General features: G+C 38.7%; 1 protein-coding gene and 1 pseudogene across 6 annotated transcripts in view; one reads left to right on the top strand and one right to left on the bottom strand.

Annotated features, from left to right (window-relative positions):
* Nucleotides 1-15,529, bottom strand: part of EIF4G3 (eukaryotic translation initiation factor 4 gamma 3) — a 331,329-nt gene that overhangs the window by 260,607 nt on the left and 55,193 nt on the right. Inside the window, exon 1 of one of the 6 annotated variants that reach the window (XM_077899278.1) lies at nucleotides 11,565-11,583. The exons of the other annotated variants lie outside the window; for them this stretch is intronic. The gene's annotated coding sequence lies outside the window, so the exon portion shown is untranslated. Of the gene's footprint in view, nucleotides 1-11,564; nucleotides 11,584-15,529 lie in introns of those variants that run through there. 6 annotated transcript variants of the gene reach the window in all.
* On the top strand, nucleotides 2,877-3,341 carry LOC144313526 (large ribosomal subunit protein eL22 pseudogene; annotated as a pseudogene).

The raw sequence follows: 15,529 nt of genomic DNA, 5'->3' as shown, positions 1-15,529 counted from the left end.
ACCCCAAAATATGAGCTTATTTTCCACTCCACCTTCATTGGCCAAGCAGCTGCCCAGAACAAAGGCCACATCTCCCAATACCTGACAAACAAATGCAGTATTGCCGTACAAACTGATTGCTTCTCTGCGGTGCCCACAAGTGTATTTGGGGAGAAGCTTCGAGAGCAAGCTGAGGAGCAACTGTCCATTTATGAGACAGGAGAGACTCCAGTAAAGAATCTGGATATCATGAAGGAGGCAATGGTTCAGACAGAAGAAATAGCTACTGAGATGGCTAAGAAGCTGGAGAAGCAGAAGAAAAACTTGAAGGAGAAGAAATGGCTGGCTGCCCTTGCCCTTGTGTCTTCAGAAAACAGCAGTAGTATCCCAGAGGTATGTGTGGAGACAAGTGAAACATCCAAAAGAAGAAAAAAGCAAAAGCCCCAGGAGACTCCACAGGAAAATGGAATGGAAGACCCATTTGTCTCTGTCTCCAAACCCAAGAAAAAGAAGTATTTTTCCAAGGAGGAGCTGGTTAGTATAAGTCTTCCCAAGAGGAAGAAATCTTTCCCCAAATAGGAACCAGTTAGTTATGGTGAAAAGGCAGGAAATAGGAGCATCCCCAGGAAAAAAGAGGAAATTCTCTTCCAAAGAGAAGCCACTCAGCAGTGGACCTGAAGAGGCTGCCAGGAGCAAGAACAGCAGCTCACTCCAAAGAAAAGCTCCAGAGCTATCCCAGGAAGATCAGAATGAACATCTACCTGGTCAGGCATAACCCACATTACATTTCCCAACCCATCCCTTGTATCCCAATAAAAACAAATTCACAAGAAAAAAAAAAAATCAGAGTAACAGCAGAACCAATGACAAAACAATAGAGAATTTCCCTCAGAGTTCAACTTCATATTTATGTAACAGCTTAAGTAACATTAACTGTGAGTTAATTTTCACCAAGTCGTATATCATATTCTCTTCACAGGATATGCGACTACCAAGCTTTAGCATCTAAATATTTAGTACACATATTTAATACTGAGGTTATTAAACAGAACTTAAAATAATACTTTCAATAAGTATTTACAAATACTTTCTAGGAGTCACTGTGTAGTGGCAAAGTTAACAAACTGTGACACTCGCTAAGTTTACCTTAACAAATGACTTGTCTAAGAGGGAAATCAGTGACAGATAAGGAAATAAAGAATCATAAACTTTCACAGGATCACTGATTAAAAGATATTTTAGGGTTCAATAAAATTGTCCCAAATCTCTCCAGAATACGAATACAACAAATCTGGGTGGTACATGCTCTACTGTTACATTATTCTGTATATAACTTTATGCATAAAATATCTCATTGGAAGATGAATCACCTATGTAAAACAAAAATAATAGAGATAACTCAAAATTAAAAGTAAAATGGAATTAAAACTAAAATTGTAGGGGTGCCTGAGTAGCTCAGTTGGTTATGTGCCTGCCTCTTGATCTTAGCTCAGGTCTTGATCTCACAATTGTGAGTTTGAGCCCAGTGTAGAGCCTACTTAAAAAAAAAAAAAATTGTAAAATATAGTCCAGCTTTCTCTGATAGTTTCCACATTCAAACGTGCTATTTTAAAAAGGACTTTTTGGTGGCTAAGTCAATTAAGCATCTGACTCTTGATTTTGCCTGAGATCATGATCATAGGGTGGAAGGATCAAGCCTACATCAGGTTCCATGTGTAATAAGGAGTCCACTTGAGATTCTCTCTCTCCCTCTCTGTTTCCCTCCTCCTCACATGTGCACTTGCTCCCACATGCACAATCTCTCTCAAACAAATAAATCTTAAAAAATAACTTTTGCTTAGGGGTGCCTGGCTGGCACAATTGGAAGAGCATGTAACACTTGATCTCATGGATATAAGTTCAAGACCCATATTGGATATACAGATTACTTAAAAAATAAAATCCTGATTTTTTTAAAGATTTTATTTATTTATTCATGAGAGACAGAGAGAAAGGCAGAGACATAAGCAAAAGGAGAAGCAGGCTCCCTGTGGGGAGCCTGATCCAGGACTTCATCCCAGGACCCCAGGATCATAACCTGAGCCAAAGGCAGATGCTCAAGACTGATTCGCCCAAGTGCCACCAAAAATAAAATCTTGGGGATCCCTGGATGGCTCAGCAGTTTAGAGCCTGCCTTTAGCCCAGAGCATGATCCTGGAGTCCTGGGATCGAGTACCACATTGACCTCCCTGCATGGAGTCTGCTTCTCCCTCTGCCTATGTCTCTGCCTTCCTCTCTCTCTGTCTCTCTCATGAATAAATAAAATCTTTAAAAGAACAAAATCTTTAAAAAAAAAAAAAAAAAAATGGGGTGTGGGTGCCTAGATGGCCTAGTCATTTAAGCGTCTGATTCTTGGTTTATCCACTCAGGTCATGATCTTAGGTTGTCAGAAAGAGCCCCACACTAAGGGCAAGTCTACTTAAGTTTCTCTCTTCCTCCTATGCTCTTGCTCTCATAAATAAATAAATCTTTTTCTAAAAAATGGGGGAGTACCTGGGTGGCTCAGTCAGTCAAGCATCCACCACACTTAATAACAGCGTTTGATCTCAGGGTTGTGAGTTCAGTGTGTTCCACGCTGGGCATGAAGCCTACTTAAAAAATAAATAAAAATTTAAAAAATAACTTTTGCTTATTTCATATTGATGGTTTACTTCTATATAATCAAAATGTAAGGCAAAGACAACACTATTAACTTTTTTCTTGTTAATTGGGGCAAGAAGCATTCTTTGAATAACCTATTTAACTGTCTAAAGGCTTGAGTTCATATTATCTAATAAAACAAAAACACTGAGTAATTTAAAAACTATCTGACATTGGTGAAAAAGATTCTTGAATTTCATGAATGAATATCAAGCATCGGCTGCCGCCATGGCGCCCGTGAAAAAGCTTGTGGCGAAGGGGGGTAAAAAAAAGAAGCAAGTTCTGAAGTTTACCCTTGATTGCACCTACCCGGTAGAAGATGGAATCATGGATGCTGCCAATTTTGAGCAGTTTCTTCAAGAGAGAATCAAAGTGAATGGAAAAGCTGGGAATCTCGGTGGAGGGGTTGTAACCATCGAAAGAAGCAAGAGCAAAATTACTGTAACTTCTGAGGTGCCTTTTTCCAAAAGGTATTTGAAATATCTCACCAAAAAATATTTGAAGAAGAATAACCTCCGTGACTGGTTGCGCATAGTTGCTAACAGCAAAGAGAGTTACGAGTTGCGTTACTTCCAGATTAACCAGGACGAGGAAGAGGAGGAAAAGGAGGATTAAAACTCATTTATCTCAAATATTTTGTATGAATTCTTGAATAAAACTTGGAAACCCCCCAAAAAAAAGAATATCAAGCATCAACAGTGAGTTAGATGGTGCTGGAGGGGAGGCAAGTGGGGGGATGGGGTAATTGGGTGATGGGCATTGAGGGCACCTAATGTGATGAGCACTGGGCGTTATACGCAACTGAGGAATTACTGAACTCTACATCTGAAACTAATGATGTACTATATGTTGGCTAATTGAATTTAAACAAAAACAAAAACCAAAAAAAATGAATTAGATGGGATACATCTAATTCACACAAAAAAGAAAGTTCCTTTTGACTTATAATGACAAAGAATAACTTCAACAAGGCAAGTCTTGCATGATGGCACTTAAGCAGTAATGGCATTTTTGTTATCAAAAAACCACCAAAGGAAATGAAACTTTGCTTTTCTTTACATTTTTCATTACAAGATACTGGATTTTGCTTCGCAACTGTTTATTTTAAAGTAAGGAGGTAAAATTCTAAAACTGATCCTGTTGCTGCTGCAAAGTATGAACAATGAAACTGGGGGTGGTGAAAGAGAAAGGCCTAGTGCAAGCCCTAACAAAGGCCCAGCACACCGGGTAGGGCTAAACTCCCTCTTATGAAAGCACTCTTTGTCTTTTTGGTCAATGCAAGACCATTGAATGTCCCAGTATATAGTTTAAAAAAGGGGGGGTGGGCGGGCAGGAGAAGAGGGAGGATGGGAGTTCTGCCTCTTTAGGGGATGTCTCCCCAGCTGCCTGGCTACAGTAAGGATGAAGACCGCAAAAGCACAGAAAAGGTTCCAAGCATGCAGCTACCCAGTCTTTGCCTATTAACACACACCAGCAAAAAAGCACTTATATGCCCTGATTACACTACATCTTACTTTACCAGTGAACAAAATTCCAGGACCTGCATTTTTGTTTCACATTAACCCTTTCAATCTAGTTCATTCAGAAAACCACAGAGGAAATAAAGTGTTTTGGCTTCCAATTTGGACTCCAACAATAATAATCTATCTGTAGCTGGAAGAGGCATCAGAAAAGTTTAAACTAAAGACATTTCATTTTTTTGCTCAAATGTTTTTTAAAAAGCCAAATAACCAGCAGAGGTTCTCTAAAAAAGGCAACAGTTCAAGGTTCACAAGAAGGATCACAAGTAAAAAAAAAAAAAAAAAAAAAAAAAAAAAAAAAAAAAAAAAAAAAAAAAAAAGAAGGATCACAAGTCAGTTTCAGTGCACTCTGCTTACAATACTTACTGTGAAAACAATAAACCCCCACGGCGTGGACCATAAGCATATTCCTCAATATTATAACTTCACGGACTAAAGGAAAGTTAATGAAAGAAGCTGTCATAGTTTAATTAAATTTGATTGATAACTCATTGTATAATTATCTATGAAGCTACAATTGGCATAAAACACATCTTTTGAGGTTCTAAACAAAGAAAAGGTTCATTTTCTAGAACTAAGATTAAAAATGAAAATGCTGAGGGGAGCCTGGGTGGTGCAGTTACAAGCATCTGCCTTCACTTCAGGTCATGATCTCAGGGTTCCCTCATCAGCAAGGAGTCTGCTTCTCTGTCTCCCTCTGCCTCTACCCACCCCTTCACTTGTGCTCTCTTTCTCACACTCCTTCTCAAACAAGTAAAATCTAAAAAATAATAATAATAATAAATAAAATATAATAAATTTAAAAAAATAAAAAATTTGATCTGCTTAAAAAGACACACACATAGAGTTAATATATCTTCAGTGCTGGAAAATTTCATTTCAAAATACCATTCCACAGTACTTAAGATTTTATATATGCATATGAATGACTTTAAGCAGCACTAGTTTAGCATTCCAAAGAGACAAATCAGATTGCAAATGTATTTTAATAATTAACATTTAATCTGAAAGTTATATAGGTTTTTCTTAAATAGAATTTTGCTTGTAACACTACTTTAAGAATCACTGAATTCTGTCTTTTGAGTTGAAATGAGTATGAAATTATAAAATCAGAGATTTGGAAAAGTCCTGATAGACAATCTTACAAAAATGAATGTCTAATAACAAAGAGGGGAAAATGATATACTCATAAGTTAAGTAACATGCTGAAGGTCACACAGCTAAATAAATGCCTTTTACACAGAGTGTGGAGAATAAAAAAGTCAAATTCATATATAGTTTGCAACTTCATTTTTACTAGGTAATAATTTGCAAGTGAATAAATCTTCTACTGGTCCCAAAGGGCCTCTAAGCAATTTTCTGGAAACCATAATGAATTCTGAAATAAAATGGTACTTCAGTGAGAATTAAAAACATGTAACAAAAACAAAGAATGCCGGCTAAATTTACTTAGTCAATAAAAAGGAAGGAGTAAACATCACATATTCTGAAAATAAGACAAGGAAATCTATACATACAACCAAAGTCGGCAGATCTGTAGAACTTCTGAGCTATTAAATATACTAGTTTTTATAAGAGTACTTGATCACCCTTTAAAAAAAAATTTGCAAATGGTACAGAGTATCTAAAGTAGAAAGTACCAGTACAGATGGATCTCAGATCCAAAGTACCTTTCATCATCCACCCTTTTTCTCCTACAGGTAACTAGTCAAGTTTCTAATGCATCTTTCCACAAATTTTCTACACATAAACATATGCTATCATTTTTAATAACTCTTAAAAAGTCTTCTAAATTAATCTAAAATGTCAGATCACTATAGGGTTAAGAAAGGAGAATGAAATTCGTAAACAGGAGTCATTCACAATTATGAACATGATTATTACATGAGAGATTTTATTTATTTTATTACTTATAAAATAGAGAAAATTAACCTAACAAGGGTTAACTAACGGCACCATTCAGTCTAATTTTCCCATCTATAAAGATCATTTTCAGCATATAACTTCACATAATGGAGCCAATTAAAATATATACACAAGGAACACCTGAGTGGCTCAGTCAGTTAAGTGTCTGATTTGGCTCAGGTCATGATCCAAGGGTCCTGGGATCAAGCCACACGACAGGCTCCCTACTCAGCAAGGAATCTGCTTCTCCCTCTCCCTCTGCCCTTCCACTCTGCTTGTGCTAATAAATAAATAAAATATATTTTTAAAAATACTACCCAAGAAAAGAGGCCACTAATTCTTTTATGATTTTCATATTATAAGCATATTACCAAAACTTTGTAAAAGATAAACTTTTAAAACTACCTACAAATCTCAGGTGGCTCAGTTGGTTAAGCATCTGGCTCTTCGTTTTGGCTCAGGGCATGATCTCAAGGTCCTGGAATCAATAAACACATTGGGCTCCACATTCAGTGAGGAGTGTACCTGAGGATTTCTCTCATTCTCCCTCTTCCCCTCCCCCGGCTCATGCATGGGGGCACTCTCCCTCTCTCAAAATCTTCAAGTTTGAAACATTTAAGGTCAAAGGAGCAGAAGACACATTACATTCCTTTTTATTAGTGTTTCCTTCTTACTGGTGTATATTCTAATTGCAACTCTAATATAAAAATAAAAATGTTACCCTTTTGACAGATCCTGATCTGATCATTCAAGTCGGTTACAGAGCCCAGAAAAATAATCACTGCAGGTTATCCATACCTCATTTCCAAAGCTCCTCCAGGCCACCTACCATTTGCCCACTTCATTATATGTTCTCAGCACTCCTAGTTTTATGACACACCTCCTACCACTATTTTGACCCAATATCATTGATCCTGCTGCTTGCCAAATCCTTTAACTGACAACATCACTGGGATCACCATCCCAGTCTATCCTATCTGACCTTCAGTCATATTCACACCATCTGAAAAACAGACACAAATCAAATTTCAGGTGTGGTTCAAACCCATTACTCATCTGGTCTTCCCCACACAAAAGAAACCCATACAAAAAGACATTCTTCAGCTTATATAAAGCTCAAATACAATGCAGAGCTACAGAGAATATAAATACTTTCAGTACTCTTTAAGATTTATTCATTCACTCACTCGTTCATTTCACAAATATTTACGAAGAGCGACCTCATGCCATAGATTTTTAGGAACAGGAGATAAGAGTGATTAACAACACTAAGTCCCCACCCTCTTGGAATTTATATAAAACCAGTTAACAGTAAGTCAACATCTTGGTAAGGACATTTTCATCCTGAGACTTTAATCCTCCTATACTATACTAAAAAACTAAACAAATAAAAATTATTTTTAAAAAAGTTTTAAAAAAAAGAGGGGTGTGGACTTTTTCATTAAATGATATGAACAGATTCACAATGTAATCTGCATTAATTATCACACTAAATATATTTTGGGGAAAAAAACAGGTTTTTCCCTTTATAAGCTATCAAATCTCAATCTCATGTTGAAATGTGATAGTTATCCAATCTGTTAACAAGAGTGACCACAGAGTAATCCACATGGACATAATAGTGAATGGCTATTATGGACAAAGCACATACTAGGCAACTAGGATATAAAAAGGGTAAAGGAAATTAGTAAATGTACATCCATGCTGGGCATTAGACTATAAAACACAGTCTCATCCTCAAAGAGCTTACAATTTAGTTAAATTATGTACATGTATAACAAATAACCATTCAAGAAATGTTTTAAGGAATGCCAATCAGTAATGTCAGTGGCTGTGTAGTACTTCAGAAAACAAGTTATTTGTGGACTACAGTGATCAGGAACCATCCACAAGGAAAAAATGACTAAAATGGACTGTATAGGAAGTTTAAAATTGAGAAGTAAAAGACCAAAAGGCTTTCTAAGTAAAGAAAACACAAACATAGAGACAAGGATGTACCTGGAATACTCTATCATTACATATTTTGACTGACATGGGTAATCTAAGTAAAGAGGAGGTCTACATAAGACCAGAAAGACATTTGACATAAGAACCAGAAAGGGCTCCCAATTCTACCCACATTCCTCCACAGATGAAAAAAAGTGAAACTCAGGAAAGTCACCAAATAAGGCCACAAAGTACGTAGATGGCAAAGTTAAGATTAAAATCTAGGTTTGCTGATGTTTATGACTGAACACTATCTCCCTACTGAGTATGAAGTAAGCGCAGAATGACCTAAGAGAAAACATGCAGCAGATATTCAGGCAAAGGTCCAGGTGAAGAAACAGTATGGATTTGTTATCTTAAAAATATGGTTTAAACTTAAAGGGACAGGTGAAATCTTGGAGAATTATACAGAAGAAAACAAAAGCCAAAGACCAATCTGAAAAACTATACAAGAGATTATGCCCTCTTCCCCCCACATACCTGTTTTAGCTCACAGAATGAACACTACTACCATTTTGTCACACCAGTGGATGTGACATGGTGTCACTGTGCCTGTGGTAGGTAGGCCATTTTTGTTGCCTCTCCTCCAAGCAGTAAGCCCTGCAAGACAAGCCCTGACCTAGACTCCAAATGTCACATGTTCCATTGGTGACTATGTTAAACACAAGAAGTTAGAAGGGAAGAAGCAGCAGCATGCTTTGGGATTTGAGGGAACCAATGTGATCATCTTTCTACCACTTCAAAGTTCTAAAAAGAAAAAAAAAACTGTCAGAGAGAAATAACAATGCCAGTTTTACTACTGATAAAAGCTAGCCTAAAGAATTTAGATTGTGCCCAGGAATAAAATGCGCTTCCTACTTCCACTGGCCCAAGATCTTGGGACTTGAGTAGAAAATATTCCAGCTGGTTGAGTAGAACACACATTTACCTAGCTAGCTACTTTGCGGAATACAGAGAACATAAAACAAGAGCCACGAGTATGAAGAGACCTTCAAATCTTTAACGCCGTTCTCACTTGAGACTTTCAAGAAGCACAGAAGGCTTCTTACCGATAGAGGAAGTCCCAAGAATATACTCATTCAGGCTCTAAGAACTCATTCATAAGGGAATCAATTTGATGTCCAGTGATGTGAATCAAGGTCCTGGTTCTCGGGATGCCTAGGTGGCTCAGAGACTGAATGTCTGCCACCAGCTCGGGGCATGATCCTGGAGTCCTGGGATGGAGTCCCACATTGGGCTCCCTGTAAAGAGCCTGTTTCTCCCTCTGCCTGTGTCTCTGCCTCTCTCTGTGTTTCCCATAAATCAATAAATAAAATCTTTAAAAAAAAAAAAAAAAGGTACTGGTTTTCAACCTTGGCTACACAGAATCACCTGTACAGCTTTTAAAAATCCCAGTGCTCTGAGGATCCCTGGGTGGCTCAGTGGTTAAGCATCTGCCTTCAGCCCAGGGTGTAATCCTAGAGTCACAGGATCGAGTCCCACGTCGGGATCCCTGAATGGAGCCTGCTTCTCCCTCTGCCTCTCTCTCTCTCTCTCTGTGTCTCTCATCAATAAATAAATAAATAATTTTTTTTTTTTTAAATCCCAATGCTCAGGCTGCACTTTAGAGCTAAATGAGAACCAAACCTTAAAGTGACAGTCAGGTTTTTAACTCTTTCCAAGTAACTCTAGGTGCAGATGTGGTTAAGAACAACTAACATGGGATGCCTGCGTGGCTCAGAGGTTGAGCATCTACCTTCGGTTAGGGCAGGATCCTGGAATGCCGGGATCAAGTCCCACATCAGGCCACTTGCATGAAGCCTGCTTCTCCCTCTGCCTATATCTCTGCTCTCTCTCTCTGTGTCTCTCATGAATAAACAAATAAAATCTTTAAAAAAAAAAAAAAAACTAACATAATACAAGAGAAGCCAAATGCTTCTTAAGGTTTCTGAATGAGTCATGAACATGGAAACAGCAAGTAAATTCTGCAGCAATTTTGTACTTATAATAAAAACAAACACTAAATGTTCAAGAAACAGCCAAAAAACTTTTTTTTAAAGATTTTATTTATTTATTTATTGAGAGACACAGAGAAGCAGAGACACAGGCAGAGGGAGAAGCAGGTTCCACGCAGGGAGCCCGACGCGGGACCCAATCCCAGGTCTCCAAGACCAGGACCTGGGCTGAAGGTGGCGCTAAACCATGGAGACACCTGGGCCTTCTCCAAAACACTTTTTTACTACCAGCAGCTCAAGAAAGTATATTAGAGGACACCTGGGTGGCTTAGTCAATTAAGCTTCGGCCTCTTGGTTTTGGCTTGCTTCAGGATCTCAAAGCCCCAAGTCGGTCTCAACACTCAGTGCAGAGTCTGCTTGTCCCTCTCCCTCTGTTCCTCCCCCTTCTCTCTTCCTCTCTCTCATAAACAAAATCTTTAAAAAAAAAAACTGTAACAAATATGGTTAGTATAGAAAAGTTCTGAACAAGTCTCAGGCACAAAGGAAGGTATCATAACAAAGCCAAGAACACGCATATGAGGGACACCTGGATGGCTCAGTCAGTTAAATATCTGACTTCAGGTTAGGTCATGATCTCAGGGTCCTGGGTTGGATCCCCATGTCAGGCTCCATGGTCAGTGGGGAGTCTGCTTGTTCCTCCATCATTCCTCCAACTTTTGCTCAACCCCCCCAAAACAAATAAATATTTTTAAAATGTATGTGCATTTGAAAAAGAAAAGGCCAGAGTACGTAATGGAACAGGAACCTTGAGAGAGATGAAAGGAAATGGAAACAAGACCAAAAAGAAAGTGAGAGTTATCTGTAAAAGGAAAGACAACTTTCCAATGAAGTTGGATGAAAACATCAACATAGAAATAGTTTCATAAAGAACTACGAAAAGAGGTGCCTGAGTGGCTTAGTAGTTGAGTGCCTTTGCCTCAGGCCATGGTCCTGGGGTTGTGGGATCCAGTCCCACATCGGGCTCCCTACAGGGAGCCTGCTTCTCCCTCTGCCTATAGGTGTCTTGGCCTCTCTTTCTGTGTCTTTCATGAATAAAGGGATAAAATCTTAAAAAAAAAAAAAAAAAAAGAACTAGGAAGATTTAATACACTTATTTCCTCACCTTACATACTCACTGCTTTGCTGTTCTTAGCTGAGACAGTGAAATTTGATGTATTGGTAAGAAATACAGGAAGAACTACACAGGGGAAACTACACGCTTGACATACATGTAAAATATCTTAACAGAGAAAACAGGAGGAGGAGATACTGCAGAATTTCCTTTCCTATGCTCTCTACCACTGATTTCCCAGACACTCTTATTTTCAAAATCATACTAATTAATAATAAGGATGTGTGTACCTCCATTTCTCATTTTTTTTTTAGCAAATATCACTAAAGGCATCAACTCCATTATGCTAAAGTTTGACAACACCCACAAAAATCTGCCTTGGAAAAAAAAACACACTTTTAAATATGCAATTCTGGGGATCCCTGGGTGGCTCAGAGGTTTGGCACTTGCCTTTGGCCCAGGGTGTGATCCTGGAGACCCGAGATCGAGTCCCGCGTCGGGCTCCTGGCATGGAGCCTGCTTCTCCCTCCTCCTGTGTCTCTGCCTCTCTCTCTCTAGGTAGGTAGGTAGGTAGGTATGAATGAATGAATGAATGAATGAATGAATGAATCTATCTTTAAAAAAAAATAAATATGCGGGATCCCTGGGTGGTGCAGCGGTTTAGCGCCTGCCTTTGGCCCAGGGCGCGATCCTGGAGACCCGGGATCGAGTCCCACACATCAGGCTCCCGGTGCATGGAGCCTGCTTCTCCCTCTGCCTGTGTCTCTGCCTCTCTCTCTCTCTCTCTCTCTTTCTATCATGAATAAATAAATAAATAAATCAAAAAAATAAAATAAAATAAAATAAAAAAATAAATATGCAATTCTGTGGCACCTAAACCAAGCTAATTAAAAATCATTCATTTATGGGCCATCTAGGTGGCTCAGTCAGTTTAAGCTACCGACTTTAAATTTCAGCCCCAGTCGTATCTCAGGGTCCCAGGATTGATTGTCAGGTACCATATGCAGAAGATACAGCACAGATTCTCCCTCTCCCTCTGCCCCTCCCCCTACCCTGCACTCACCCTCTCATTCTAAAATAAGTAAATAAATCTTAAAAAAAAACAAAAACAAAAACACTCATCCCTAACATACATAAAATGGCCATTTTGGTATTCATTGTCTAGTTTAGGACAAAGTTAATTTCAATCTCATTCCAAGATTTTCTACCTCAGCTCAGATCATCACTAAACCTACTTAATCCCTGTACTCCTCCATCTTCATAAAATTCATTTTTTAACTTAAGGTATAACTGACATGGAACATTATAATAGCTTTACAGGTAAAACAACGATTTAGGTATCTGTGTATGCTGCAAATAATCACTGAGATAATTCTAATTAACATCCATCACAATAGTGCTTTTCCTTGTGATGAGAACCTTTAAGATCTACTCTCTTAACAAATTTCAAATACGCAATACAGTATTATTAACTATAGTTATCACGGTGTACATGGCATAACTTATCTACTTTATAACTGGAAATCTGTGCCTTCTGACTCCCTTCACCCATTTTGCCCACCCCTACCCCATAACTCTGGCAACCATCAATCTGTTCTCTTTATCTATAAATTTTGTTTGGGGGTTTTGTTTTTATTTTAGATTATACATAGACGTACAATCATACAGTGTTTTTCTTCATAAAGGTTTTTTTTTTTTTTAAGATTTTATTTATTCATGAGAGACACAGAGAAAGAGCGGGGGAGCACAGACACAGGCAGAGGGAGAAGCAGGCTCCATGAAGGGAGCCTGGCACAGGACTCGATCCCGGGTATCCAGGATCACACTCCAGGATCACACCCCGGGCTGAAGGGCAAAGCTAAACCGCTGAGCCACCTGGGCTGCCCCATAAAGTTCTTTAATGCTGGTTTTTCCAAGGAAAAATGAGAAAGAAAACTTTTTGTGTGGATATTGACCACAATTACATGATTGGAATTTTTTTTTTTAACTTTATTTCAGAGAGAGACAGTGCATCCGCGAGCAGGGGTAAAGGCAAAGGGAGAGGGACAAGCAGAATCTCTGCTGTGCAGGTATGCTGAAGCAGGGCTGGATCCTAGGACTCTGAGATCATGACCTGAGGCTATCTCAGATGCTTAACTGGCTGAGCCACCCAGGCACCTCAACTGGAATATTTTAAAGACTGACATTTCAGGGACACCAGGTGGATCAATTGGTTAAGCCTACAACTCTTGATTTCAGCTCAGGTTGTGATCTCAGAGTTGTGGGATACAGCCCCAAGTGGGGCTCCACATACAGTGCAGAGTCTGCTTAACCCTCTCCCTGTTCCTCCCCTACTCGCACACTGTCTCTAAAATAAATAAATACTTTTTTTAAATTTCAGATTATGTCACTAACTTGCTCTTCAAAATAGTTTAGAATCTTTATTTTTATTTTTTTAATTTTTTTAAGATTTTTTTATTTTTATATATATATATACACACACACACGATAGACACTGAGAGGAGGGGGTCGAGAGAGAGAGAGAGAGAATCAGAGAGACAGAGGGAGAAGCAGGCTCCATGCCAGGAGCCCAACGTGGGACTCGATCCCAGGACTCTCAGACCATGCCCTGGCCCAAAGGCAGGAGCTAAACTGCTGAGCCACCCAGGGACCCCCTTAGAATCTTATACACACATTTAATGCTTCTTTTTTTTTTAAAGTTGGGGTGCCTGGGTGGCTCAATTAAGCATGTGCCTTCAGCTCAGGTCATGATCTCAGGGTCCTGGATTGAGTCCTGCATCAGGCTTCCAGGTCAGAACAGAGTCTGGCTTCTCCCTCTGCCTCTGCTCCTCCCCAACCTTGTGTACTCTCTCCCTCTCTAATCTTTTTAAAAATTTCTTTTAACTTCAATTCCATTTGTATTCTATTGTCCTACAAAACCTTTCAATTTTGTTTCGTAAGAGTTTAATTGGGGATCCCTGGCTCTGCCTTGGGCCCAGGGTGTGATCCTGGAGACATGGGATCGAGTCCCACAACAGGCTCCCTGCATCTCTGCCTCTCTCTCTCTCTGTCTCTCATGAATAAGTAAATAAATAAATCTTAAAAAAAAAAAGATATAAAAAAAATTGTGTGGTATGAATCACACAATGCTGAGTAAAAGAAACCAGACACAAAAAAGAAAATTCTGTGTGATTACATTAACACAAAGTTCAAGAACTGACCAAAAAAGTTTAAAAAGCTATGCTATTAGAAGTAGGTCAGTGGAAGCAGATACTAACTAGAAGGAAACATGGGAATCTTCTGTGGTTCAGTTCTATAAATACTCCACTTCTTCCTATTTTACATCATTGTTTTAAGTTTGTGAAAATTATTCTGCTGTTCACTAACAACTGTTTTGGGATGGTTTGTTACAAAGCAACAAATAAACTGCATCTATGCACAAACACAATTCTTCCATTATAACAAACTTAGGAGGCAACATTATGGCCAACTTTCTAAACTCCATTTATAAAATGAAGTTGCTGGTAAAATTAACTGAGTCAATCCCTCACATAGTAGTTGGCATAGACTCAGTACTCAATAAAAAAGTTAGCTTTGGGGTTACTGTTATTCCTTCAGAACTCTCTAAATATGCCATATTCATTTCCCCTCCAATTCCCCCCCTCCTCTACTTCCCTTTGCTCTCATCACCTAGCTTTTCCTAACTCACACAAATCCTAACTAGTTCTCAGGACCAAAGGTAAATCCTTCCTCTCTAACAATTATTCTATGACCAGTCTTACCTTCAAATCTCCCTTTTCTAAAATCAACTATATTTACTGACTACACAGAACAGCTAAACAATAACATAATTTATTATTAATGTATATATTTGTTTTGTTTACCTCCAAGGAATCCTGTTTCACTTCTCCCACATGCTCCCCAGTACATGAGAGAAGACACAATAACCTAAGTAGAATTTACAAACTATTAGGTCCATCCATTAATCTGTCACACAGATGAGTAACAATAGGAGTGTTCCAATTGGATACCCCCACACACACAGGATCTTCTACATATTCTGAATACTTAGTTGACCACTGAAAAACCATTCTACCACTTCAAAGTCCTACTTCAATGCCCCACCAAGGAATTAGGTAAATAGCATAAAAAGGGGGATGGAGATAAAATTTCACATCCTAAAATCTGAAGCTCAGTAAGAGCATGCACCTATGCTATAAAAACCAAAGGCTAATTGTTCTACCGTGATCTGTTCCTGGGATGAAGAGAGATGCTGAAGGTAAGGAGAAAGGCACCATGTTGGAGAAAAGAGACTCTCAGCAACGGCAGAGCATTGCGGGAAGAATGAGAAAATTAAACCCAACAATAATAGCACAACACTATTGAGCACACCCTGAAAGTTGGGCTCCACACTAAGCATGTATATGCACTTTTCA

Source organism: Canis aureus, chromosome 5 (genome assembly GCF_053574225.1).
Source record: "Canis aureus isolate CA01 chromosome 5, VMU_Caureus_v.1.0, whole genome shotgun sequence".
In the NCBI taxonomy this organism is placed as follows: Eukaryota; Metazoa; Chordata; class Mammalia; order Carnivora; family Canidae; genus Canis; species Canis aureus.
The sequence above is the reverse complement of the archived record's forward strand: the minus strand, read 5'-3'. Positions and strand labels throughout refer to the sequence as shown.